A 12,807-nucleotide genomic window follows, 5' to 3' on the forward strand; every position below is an offset into this window, starting at 1 on the left:
GACATATTAGATTGGAAACACAAATAATAAAGCACAAACATAAACACACAAAACACACACACACACGCACACACACACTCACACGCAGACGCACACACAGCACACACTAAGTAAAGATGTGGAAGTGGGTGTGCGAAGGCAAATTATTCCTTATTGAGACAAGCAACAGCTGCTGCTACTTCTGCTACCGATGCTTCGTTGCTTCGTTGTGGTAGTAACTGTGGCAACCTCTGACCATGTTGTTGTTCAGTAGCCTGTGGGCTGAAGGAGGCAAAAGGCAAAAGCGAAATGAAAACCCCCAACAGAACTCACTCACTCATGGTTTTTTGCTTTTTTTGTGTATTTTTCAGCTCTTTCACTCTCCCCCTCACAGTCTCTCTCTCTCTCTAGCTCTCTTTTGGTTTGCTCTTGTGGTTTTGTTGGTCTCAGTTGTCCTAGGTCGCGACATGAGACTAAAATGCAAGCTCTCCAATTCCCGAGGAGTTGGATGATCTGGCTCCATGGTTATTTCAAAGACTATAGGAATGCATCAGACCAAAACCAACTTCGGGACCCTTTTACCTCACTTGAGTCTGCAGACTTCTTTGCGGTTTGCTGCGACGGTTGCTATGGTCGCATTAGTAATGAAATCAAATACGTTTGTCATATGAAAAGGAGCTTAAGGTAAAATGGAAGGGGTAAATAATAGCCTTTGACCATAAAAAAATGAACTTAGGCAGCGGGAAAGCCATTCAAAAGAAAAGTTTTACCTAAAGTGGTAACTTTTACTTTATTAGAACACAATTATTCAGCAGACAGGAGCAAGGCATCATGTAAACTAAAAGGCATAATTATTTGCTATCTGAAGATCAAATCTATTTGAATTGAAGCTTATCTGTGGATAATGTAAAAAAACATGAAATTACATTTCAAACTTTTCAACTTTGATGCCATTTTACAATTCTAATTTACATTGAAGATCTAATTTATTGCTGCTGCATAAGCGAGTATAGATAATTATCCTTCAAATGAGATATATCAATTACGATTTGAATAATTTTATCTTGTTTCAGATTTCAGTTTTTATAATTAGATGTTGATTTGAAATAGGTTTTTTAAGCTAGGGCAAAAACTAACTCAAGTAATCCAAGAAAGTAGGCAACGGTTTCCATTTCGAATTTATCGATAACTCTCTCTCTCCTTGAAAGTATGCTACAAATATACAAAGCTACTTACATGTAATGTGCCCATGTGCCATGGGGAAAACGTTGTAACGAAAGAAAGAAACACACCGCAAAAACTAAAAACTAAAACTAGAAAAAAAAAACACCAAACGATTGCAGACAAAAATTGCATTCGTCATACAAAATTTTGTCGGCTATTTATTCTTATGGTCCACTGAAATGTTGCGATCCTTGAACGTCGCATTTGACATACCAAAAGCGACAAAAAGAAAAACAACAGAAATGAAAACACAAAAAATTCCCCTAAAAAGCAAAAAAAAAAAAAAAAAAGCAGACACATACAGACGATGTCATTGTCGTTGTCATCGTGGCAACAACTTCCTTGGCAAAGCAAGTCCCAACGGAAATGAGCAAAAAAACCAAACCAAACCAAAACCAGTGGGGACAACGAACACAAAGGGGGATAGGGGGGGAAAAAGGAAAACAAACCCAAAAAAGAAAAAAAAAAAAACAACAACTCAACTCTCTTGTGCTTCGCTAATATGAGGATATTCCTACACCAACCAGCCAACATGAAAATTTTGAGCATAAATTGAGAATTGAGGCAAAAATAAACTCAAAACATTCCACTCGTGCCCGTTCGTGAGCTCGTGAGTTCGCTCGGCTTTTTATTCACTCGACACTCGACACTCGACTCGGCGTGTCGGCGTCGGCCCCAGCATCTTCGTTGGGGCATCAGGCAAACAGCAACTAGTCGAGTCTGGGACTCGATGCGGAGGCCACATCGAATGCGGCACATTCCATTTCCATCTCAAACAAAATACGCGTGTGTTTCTCAATCGTTCAGCGTTAGCGTCGTTCATTTGCCACGTGCAACGAGCGACCCAAAATCGTGGTGCACGGACCGCGGCACGCGTCGTTACGCGACAAAACTCACAACTGCATAAACAGAATCAAAACAGAACAACAAATCTCAAAAAAATCCATGTAAATTTTGACAAGTTTGAAACAAAATATATACAAAATACATCTAAATGTATGTTATTGTTTTTTTATTTTTTTCTGTTTTAAGTTAATTTCAAGTGAAACACAAAAATGAAATGAAAACTGAGTGAAAATTTTTGCCGGCTTACAAAAATAAAAATAATTTTATATTGCCCGCCAAAAAGGAAGAAATAAGAAGAAAAAAGAATTCAGTGCCAAGTTAAAAGAGCAAAAAAAAATCTGGAAAAATTATTGCAAATATATATAAAAAGCATTAATGAAAATTATCTCACATGGTGGCGGCCAATTCAATCCACGCAATTCAAACAAACCACAGCAACTTGACCAAGTAAATACCCGTATGAACTGACAGCAATGAAATAATTTTAAAATGTGACACATTTTTCGTTAGACCTAAGCAATATTTTCAATGGCAATGTGAAATAAAAAAAGGTTTTTGGCCATCAAAAAATGTTGATAATATGGCCAAAATGATTGCGAAATCTGATTTCTGATTTCTGAAATCGCAATTTAACTTGTTGAGCCCTATATAATATTTCGGAGAGAAGGCTGCGGCATTTGTGAATGAAAAGCTTGTTCAAAACATTTATATCATGTACATAGTTTATCAAATTGAAAAAAGGCAACAAAATTCAACTAAAATTAAAGACTCTGGCCACGACGACGCAAAAGTACGAGTCAGCCTTGAGCCACATAAGAATAGCCAAAAAAACAGAAAATAAGAAAGAGAAATTCAAAACTGAAAAGGAAAATTAATGCAAAAGTTTTTCCCAAAAAGATGTGAGCAACATAGAGTATAAGAGAGAGAGAGAGAGAGAGAGAGAGAGAGAGAGAGAGAGAGAGAGAGAGAGAGAGAGACAGACAGAAAGTGAGCTATATACAGTGAGAATTCATTGAGACAATTTAGCCGAGGAAAGAACCTTCGTCAAAGTTGCAGCATTCAAATCTTTTTTCAATAACAACAATCCAACACATGTGTGCCTAATAATTTCCTCCCCTCCTTATCCACTCTCTCTCTCTATATCTATATAGTTTTTTCTCCCTATTTTATATGGTGTGTCAGTGTGTGTGTGTGTGTGTTTTTTGTAAGCAGCTGCGGCAATGTTGCTGAGGCCTCAGCCTAAGACAATCAAGTTGATGGCAACTGATGGCAGTCATTTAATTTCTGCCACTAATGTTCTTAATATTATATATTCTTTACTGTTTTTTCTCTTTTTTACTTTTTAGAAATGTTTGTTTTGTTCATCATTGTGCTTTTTGGTTTTTCAGATTTGTCTGTCGTTTGTTTTATTTCACTTTATACTTGTTTTTTTTTGGTTTTTTGGTTTTTGGGCCATGTCTAAAAATATGCCTGCCATTTCATTAAGTGGCTCAACTAAGCTAAATGTATACAAATCTAATGTGATGTATGTACACACACACACACACACACACACACACGAAGCTTCACTAAACAAATACATACAAATAATTATTAAATATTTCATCTAAGCAAAGTCTTCGAAAGTTAAATAGAAGCATATTCAATATGTTTTGATTAGCTTCAAAAATTTAGTGCAACATTTTCATAACACTTTTAGCCAAGAAGCCAACAAGCTCCAGGGGGCACTTGACTTGAGATGTAATTGAAACGTTATTGCCAATATTAGGCAAACATTTTTAGTGAAACATTAAAGAGTCTTAGTATATCTGCGGGCTGTGAATACTAGTATATATACATATATAAGTATAGAATTGAAGTTGATGGACAGATTTGTGTCAATTTTCCCAAGAGAAATTAAATGGAACACACTCAAATTAAAAGCAAATCTGTAGTTAAGGTTTGGTTCTTAGCTCTTTAGACTCAAAGGATATCTTAGATCTTGAGACGAGTTATTGGAAAAATAAAGCAATTGTCTATCTATTTCATTATTATTTATTGCAATGTCTTAAATGTGTAAATATATAAATATTGTAAGCAGTTTATTCATTAATAACACAGGCTGACATGATTTTTAATGACGTTAACCTGAGAAGTGTTTTTAACTAATTCGGGTACGTTGATTCTGACTGCATACTCAGTTTTTGTTCATCACGATTTCCAGATTTTGTGAAATTAGGGGATCTTGGGTTGGAAAATAGGCACCCAAAAGTATACTATATAAAGTTGAAAATTGTTTTTCTACATTTTTAACGAATTGTAGAATTTTTTGTTTAAGAAAAATAACTGTTGTTTGCCAACATTACTTATAAACAATTTGTTAGACGCATAAAATTACAATAATTCTTTAAAATTAACAAGTTGCAAATTCTTTGAATCCCTATAGCATACTTTTTGGTTCGAATTTTACTCATTTTGGAACCATATCCAATATGCATGATAACAAAGAAACGCCTCTTTGATTTTGTGTAAATCGCGTTTAAATCATACCTAATATATTAATAGGTTAAAATAATAACGTTTTGAGTATAATAACTTGTATTACTAGAAAATATTGAAAATGAGGCCATTTTGAATAATTCCAAAGCATTTTTTTCGAAATCCTGACGTGATGGGCAAAAACTAAGTACAGGGCCGTGATCAGCACCCCCAAATTACTATAAAAGACCTATTGAACTTGGAACATTTTTTCATGACCTCGAAAATGTCGGCCTGTGTAATACTCGTATTATCTTCAATAATAAATCAAAACCAAAGAAACTGAAAAGTGTTTTTTAGATTTTAAGAACTTGTAGTTATGCATAAAGTCTAGGGAAAGATCTAGAAGAACAATCGAAATGTGTTAATTAAAACAAAATTATAATGAACTAAAGCCTTTTGTGTCAGGCACTGTACAATCTTGACAGGAAAGTGAAAGGAATGTGTCCTGAATGGAGACACAAAGTTTGAAATTTCAATGCAGATCAATCCGTCTAAACAAAGTATGTAGAATCTAATGGATTTATAAATTAAAAGTGAAGACAAAGTCACAATCAATCGTAGAATCAAAAGATTTGGCAAGGGATCAAGGATTTGTATATATCATTGGTGAGAGGGTTTGGGAGGGGGAGGGCCTCTTTTGTTCACTTAAAAGTGAAGAACCATACTTGGATATTGAAAATCTTTTTGGTTAAAGTGTGAATTGATAGTTTTTCAATGGGGGAATTTCTCCTCCTCAACCCTTCTTGATACGCCACTGTTTCACATATGTAGATTCGAGTCAGAGATTCCTTAGAGTTTTCGGGCATATGTATGTATGAAGGAATATATTTCTTAATGTACCTATGTACATACATATGTACATCCATTTATTTTTATGTAAGAACTTTGTTTGTATATGTCTGCAATTTAATTTCATTAAAAATAATGAAAATCATACAAGAAAAAAAAAAAAACGAAAAACGAAAGAAAATACGCAATCTTGAAGCCGAAAAGTGAAAGCATTTTCCTGCTTTCGCTGCTTTTATTCTTTCTCAATTTGCTCTCTGTCTGTCTTTCTGTCTGCCTGTGTCTCTTGATTTTTATTCTGCCTCGTCGTTTTCTCTCGTTGCTTTCTTTCGTCTTTTAGCTTTATGGAAATGAAATTTTTGGTTTGCCATTTCTTCATTGGTCAGATATTTCTTTTTTTTTTTTCTTTTTACTTTTCATTTTAATGAAAGCGATTACAGCAGTCGACAGCAAAGTAGACGATAAGCAGGGAGAGCGAGCGGGAGGGGAGAGGGGGAGAAAGAGGGTACTGGGTTAGGATGGACGTTAGGCAAAACGGAAGGAACCGATTTCTTTTGTTGGTTCTCCTTCCTTAACCCAACTCCCAAACCACTAACATTTTCTCTATATTCACTTTTGCAATTTCTAAAGTTGTCTGGGCAAATTTATGACATTTATTGAAATCGTCCTTATCTTTGCCTTTTATTTTTGGCATATATCTTGTTATTGTCATAAGGACTATATATACATTTTACTAAAATGATTTTAGATTATTATGAAAATGTTGGCAGATTGTTTTATTTTTATTCTCTCCCATTACCGTGAACTCAAGCTAGACTAAAATATTTGTTTATATTTTTAAAGCATCGACCACAAATTTTGTTGATTTTGTGTGCTTTTTGCTGAAAACTGAAACAAGAAAACCACAAAAAAAACGTCAAAAAGTGATTTTTAAATTTTTTTTATAGACGAATCGAACTATATACGCATCGATAGGGGGATGACTTCATTTGGTGCCTCCTGAATTAGACTCTTTAGATTGAGTTTCGATCAGTTATGTTCTATATATATATATATATCCTGTCAATATCGTAATTCAAGAATCGGAACACGTTGGGATCGAAATCAGACACTTTTAAACCTCAGTCAGTTTGTTTGACTATTGGTACTCGAATTATAGCAAATACGTTAGCCTGGCTTATTGAAAGAGCATACAAAACAAGGCTAAAAGTTGCGTAGTTTTTTTTCTTTTTTATTTGCCTTCCTTTTGGCCTCTTTTTTGTTTGTTTTTAGCCTGGCCTTATTAGTTGTATTTGGTAAAGCCACTGGAAAATCCAGCAGACAAGTCACCTCGTGTCCTTTGCTCCTCCTCCAGTTAGATTTTCACCATCTTTCTTTCTCTCTCTCTCTCTCTGCCTCCTTCTTGTTCTCTTTGGGTGCAATTAGTTTGCCCACATTCCATGGTAAATTGCTGCAAAATTTATACAAAGCAAACAAAAAAAAAAAAAAAAGAAATAAAAACCTTTTTTTTTTTTTTTGTTTTGGGAAGCGGGAAGCGTTTCTTTTTATTGTTCATTTCTTTTTGGCTGGCAAACAAGGAACAAACACAACAAAATATATATTAATAAGAGGAAACACCCGCAAAATAAGGACCTGTTGCTTGGGTTACATAAGAGCTGGCAACCAACAGGAATCTAAGGAGAGGGACAGGGCGGAGGAAGAGCAAATGGGGACAGGAAATTTCGTTTATATTCAAAGCACATGTTAATTGTTTGTTTTAGTCATTCAATGAACAAATACTCATACTTTGAGACTTTTTTTTATATGTGTATGTGCTTGTAGATAAAGCAAATTTACGGATTTACTAAAGGTTTGAGAACTGATTGGCATCGGCCAACAACTACATGAACATGAACATGAAATGTTTGTATATATACACACACACACACACACTCATATTCAGTATGTATTATATATGCAGCGAAAGCGTTGCTGTTGCTGCTGTCGTCGTTGGCGTTTACGTCAACCTTCGCAGCAGAAAAACTAAAAGAATTTGGTTCAAGTGCCAAATGAAATATTGACAAGGCAACGGTTAAAGTCTCTATAAGACTGACAGAGACAGAGACCCAGAGAGAGAGAGAGAGAGAGAGAGAGAGAGAGAGGGGCAGAAAGGAGGCAAGGCAAGAATCGAGAATCAGAGATGAGATGAAGAAGATGAGACTTTCAGCATATGGCTGCGCGTGCGAGACCCCTGTTAGCCAGCCTGTTTCGTCACCCGCCACACTCTCCCACTGCCCACCGCCCACCGCCCACCGACCATAGGAAACCGCCCCTCCACCCTCGGCTCATCGCCCATTCAACATGACTCTATACTCTATAGCATGGCTCGATACGCACACACTATCATGTTGTTGATCTAAAATAATAATAACACGGCAAATATTTATTCCTTATAATCATCAGTGAAGGGTATCATGGGGCATACAGGCACCCACACTCACACTCACACTCACACTCACACTCTAATGGCCTGATCCCCCTGATGATCATCACTGTGACTTTTAAAAGTATTCGCCAAGGGCACAATAAAGTTCAAAGAATTTCGTTGTCTGTCTATTTTGTCTACCAAAATATGAATGTTCCCAAAAAGGAGTATGAGGATAATTAGAAGAGAGAAAGGCAAAGCAAAATCTATAGTTCGTTGTGAGTTCTTCTATTATTTCTAATAGTTTTGCAAGATATAAATAATTTATAAGTTTAAATGATTAATTTGTCTTCCAAAGTTCACTTTTGAATTTGAATTTGGAACTTGAGTGGTCTGTGTTCAAGCAGCACCTTGAGTAATGACAATATCTTCAATGCTAAAACTAGTTGGGAATTTTAACATGTAATCGGGTGCCATCACAATTAGTTTAGGGCTTCGGCTTAATCAACTAATTCAGTATAAAATAGTTACAGCATTTGCCTAGTTTATGTTTAACTAAATAACGATAACTTTTTGGTGGAAGCCGTTGAATTTTAAAGAGCCTTTGCTACAACATATTAAACCGAATCCAGCAAACTCACACTCACACACAGACCTGACTTAGTTACACACATGCACAAGATACATACATACATACATACATATATGTATGTACATACAAGAAGAATAAAGAATGTAAGAATATTTTGGATATTTGTTATCGCATTCCAATTAAGTTAGTCTTTAATTCCCGGAAATGGGAATTCAGTTGACTGAAATAAAAGAAAATTGTTGACTAAAAACTTTTCAAGAATTTTCTTGAATGGCCATAAGCAGAGGGTATCAATAGCTATCATACCATTTTAATAGTTTGGCTAAGAATTTGCTCTCACGCATGCTTTTGGATCTCCTACAAGTTACATGTGTATGTGTGTACATATACATACACACATACAAACATATATGGTGAGAGGAGAGTCTGATTTTTATTTTTATTTTGTCGCTGTTGCTGCTGGCGACAACATGTAGCTGTCTCTTTTGCTCTTTTGCCCCTGTCTGCTTCTTTCTAATAATAAATTGCCAAAGAATTTATGTTTGCCGTGTTGACTTGCTGCAACAGCAACAACAACAACAACAACAACAACAACAACAACCGAATGTCTGCTACTTATTGTCTTCTTCTATGTATTTAGTTGTCTTTATTGTTGCTATCCCATATGAATATTATTTATGTATGTATTGCGGCGGCTTTCCCTGATTTTGTGCTAAATTTTCGTTACGTTCATTGTGACCCATCATATTGAAAGAAAGAGGGAGAAAGAGCGAGAAAGATGCAGAGAAAGTGAACGGAAGAAGGAGCAATCATCTTATGAATTTCACTTTCATTGGAACGAGTCAGCATACATATGTATGTATGTCTGTGTGTGTGTGTGTGTGTGTGTGTGTGTGTCTACATATTGCCAAGGTTAGGGACCACAGTGTCTTACGGTATGCCACCATTTGCCGTGCTTTCAGTTGAACAGTGGGTTAAATTTTTGGCCAAAAAACAAATGACTTCTCCCTAATTTGTTTTCTTTTCACTTCAAACACCTATTTTCTAGTGAGAAACATGACTTTCGAAAAAACTATTTCGAAATTCCCTTCAGTAACAAATGCCCCTGGCGACAATGTTTTTAATGTCTGTGATAGCGGACAATTCTTTGGTGAAATTCTGGGAAATTCATCATATCATATGATGATAAAGAAATCTTATGCAGTGCCGGATTAGCCATTTAGCAGAAGATTTTAGCCATGGGACTGAAAAGTTGACTGATAAGTAAAATAGATAGATTGACAAAAATTCAATTTAAAAATAATTTCCGAAATTCTTAATAACTTTTTATACCATATACCCATAGGGTGAAATGGTATATTAAAGTCGCCAAAATGTATGTAACAGGCAGAAGGAAGCTTCTCCGACCCCACAAAGTATATATATTCTTGATCAGGATCAACAACCGAGTCGATCTAGCCATGTCCGTCTGTCCGTCCGTCCGTCCGTCCGTCCGTCTGTCCGTATGCACACCTAGATCTCGGAGACTGTAAGAGCTAGAGCCACCAAATTTGGTATGTAGACTCGTGTAGTATGTAGAGTGATAGAGTTTATTTCAAATTTTTGCCACGCCCCTTCCCGCCCCCGCAATTTAAAAAAAGCGTTAATCTCAAAAACTATTCCAGCTAGAGACACCATATTTGGTATGTATATTCGCTTAGTAAATACACACATTTTGTATGTATAAAAATTTTGCCACGTCCTTTTCCGCCCCCGTAATTTTAAAAACTTGATTATCTCCCGTATTTTTCTACCTTATGCAATCAAATTTGGCACACTTAAATTTAATACTAATATCTAGCAAAATACCAAATTTGATCAAAATCGGACAAAAAAAACAGTCAGAGTTATTCATATAAACGTTTTTCCATAAGGCCGGAGTTGGCCGTTGGCTGGTTGGGGCGCTAGGGTGCTCGAATGACTGAGTGAGCGAGATACTAAGATATGCTTGTAAAAAGCATGTGAAAATGCATTTGTTTAATAAATTTAAAATATTTGCTTTACTGGTGTATGGTATACCTTAGTCGGTGAGACGACTTACTTACTTCATTTATTTCAAGTTTCAAGAAAAATGTCTTTCAATCTGTCGTTTGAAATCGGTTAGAAATAGACCGAAAAATACTGCCTGGAATGAAGGCAGATTTATGTACATAAAGACCCCAAAAAGCTTAAATAACATTTTGGTCTGCCTTAATCCGGCACTGTTTGATGGGCAATGTGGCCCATTGTCCTTACAGTGCATTATTTATAACATTTATTTCATTTGCTGCGATTTGGAACTAGTTCAGTTCACTTTTTACATCTAACTTTTGTTTCTTCTTCCTTCACTTGTCGTGTGTGGCTTCTTGACTTGTTTAATTGAATTTTGTCTGTCCGGCAAGTAAAAGGATTCTCTCCTCCTTTTTATTTCTTTACCATGCAGAGCAAAAGTAAATTGAGCAAGTTGTGCATACATATTTGTAAATTGTTGCATGTTTTTTTGATTGTTTGTTTGTTTGTTTGTTTGGTACTGAGTTAAAATATTGACTGTGGGCAACAATTTTTTTTGGTGTTGTTTTTTTAATTGCTTCAGACGACAACTTTCACTTGCTGCAAACTTTTCGGTGTAACTGTTTGCTATGTGAGAGAAAATACGTTGTGCGAGGGGGTTAAGAGATGGAATGTGTGTGTGTGGGTGTGTTTGTCTGTGTGCCTGTCTGTTTGTGTAAGTATTTTTGCAGTGCGTGGTATTAATTAATAATTGAAATAACTGTATGCCGCTGCCTTTCCAGCTCGTTGGAAGTGCGCCACTTGGCACGAATATTCTCTCTCTCGTTTTGGTCCTGGTTCCGGTACCACACACTCATACCGTACTTGTATGTGTGTGTGTGTGTGTGTGTGTGTACGTTAGTTGGTATGTGCACTTCAAGTTTAATTTAAAGTTGCAATTTAGAACGTTTTCCGTTTTGGGGGCAATAAAAAATTCAGCTAGCAATCTAGAAAATGAGCTAGAAAGAAACCATCAGCCCGACACAAACTGCCCCTGCACCTGCCCCTGCACCTGCCCCTGCACCTGCCCCTAAATCTGACCTCCCCGCTCTGCCCGCTTGCAAAGTAAATCGGTTTAGACAAGTAAAACAGTTTGTTTATTTTTGGTTTAAATACTTTTTAAAAGCTTTTAAACAATTGCAACAGAATTGCAACTTTAATATTTGGCAAACAAATGAGAAAAAAGTTGTCATTAACTTTCCCTCTCTCCCCCTTTCTTTGGGCCCCCCCCCCCCGTGTTATAATTAATACAATAAATCATCTTTATCTTTGATTTCACTTCCTGGCAGCGTTTTACGCATGATTAGGTTATTTGGCCGAGACATTTCTAGGGTATCAGCCAAATCGTTTACAGCCAACTAAACCGTTTGATTTTCCGTTCTTTTTTTTTGCGATAAGTTTTTGGTAATCATTAATTAATTTTTACTAACTGCCCCAAATGGCTAACAAACCACACACAGAAACCAAAAAAAAGAGGGAAAAACGCAAAACAAAAACACTGAATGAATATGTATCCAGTACAAACAATTGACCGCAAAAACTCGTTGTGAAAAAATAAATTAAATTGTCATAATTTCGAATGAATGCTCTGGAATGTCTGTGTGTGGTGTGTGTGTATGTGTGTGTAGAATGTTCAATATTGTACAATATCAAAAATGTTAATTTCAGATAGAAAACATGCTGCTTAATTCTAAATAAATACGCATTGCCCTAAGGATATTGTTGAATTTAGTTGAAAATTATACAATTAGGCAAAGCATCATTAGTTGGCATATCCCCCCTTTTATTTCATATATTTGTTCATACACATACATATATAGAGTTCATAATTGTTCAGTTAAACAATTTAATCAGGATTATCTCTAGGCAAATTGTGTAGAAAAATGATTACAATGTATATAAATTTGGTCATCTTCGTGACAGTTGACTGATAGTTGATCAAATAATGATATATAATAGATTCGTGTTAACATTTTGTTAATCAAGAACAGCAAGAGTTTTGCTTAACATCACTTCAACTCTGTTTTAACGTCATTCAACGACTTCAATTTGTTATGAAAAAGATTATTGCGTATACGACATGTTAAACGAAATTGAATGACAATTTTTTTTGTCAAGATTATAAACTACTATACGAATTAATGTATTCTTTACAATTGATTTTTACTGTATGCAGCATTATTCAGAAGAATGCATTTTGTCGAGAGAGAGAGAGAGATGAACTTTTTCAATGTGGTTGAGTGAGCCCAAAAGTGCGGAAACGGCAGCGGCGGCTGCATCAAGGAGTGCCTTATATTCGCCCAACTGTGCAAAAACAATTCACGCGCCACTTTGCGCCATAAAAAATACAACATCACATCAAACCATAGCAAACTGAAACGCTTTACCA

General features: G+C 35.8%; 1 protein-coding gene across 1 annotated transcript in view; it reads left to right on the forward strand.

Annotated features, from left to right (window-relative positions):
* The first annotated feature begins 2,414 nt into the window (after positions 1 to 2,414).
* LOC6641167 overlaps positions 2,415 to 12,807 on the forward strand; it is a 73,131-nt gene continuing 62,738 nt past the window's right edge. The window contains exon 1 of the mRNA XM_023175176.2: positions 2,415 to 2,496. The gene's annotated coding sequence lies outside the window, so the exon portion shown is untranslated. The remainder of the gene's footprint in view (positions 2,497 to 12,807) is intronic.

Source organism: Drosophila willistoni (genome assembly GCF_018902025.1).
Source record: "Drosophila willistoni isolate 14030-0811.24 chromosome XL unlocalized genomic scaffold, UCI_dwil_1.1 Seg141, whole genome shotgun sequence".
In the NCBI taxonomy this organism is placed as follows: Eukaryota; Metazoa; Arthropoda; class Insecta; order Diptera; family Drosophilidae; genus Drosophila; species Drosophila willistoni.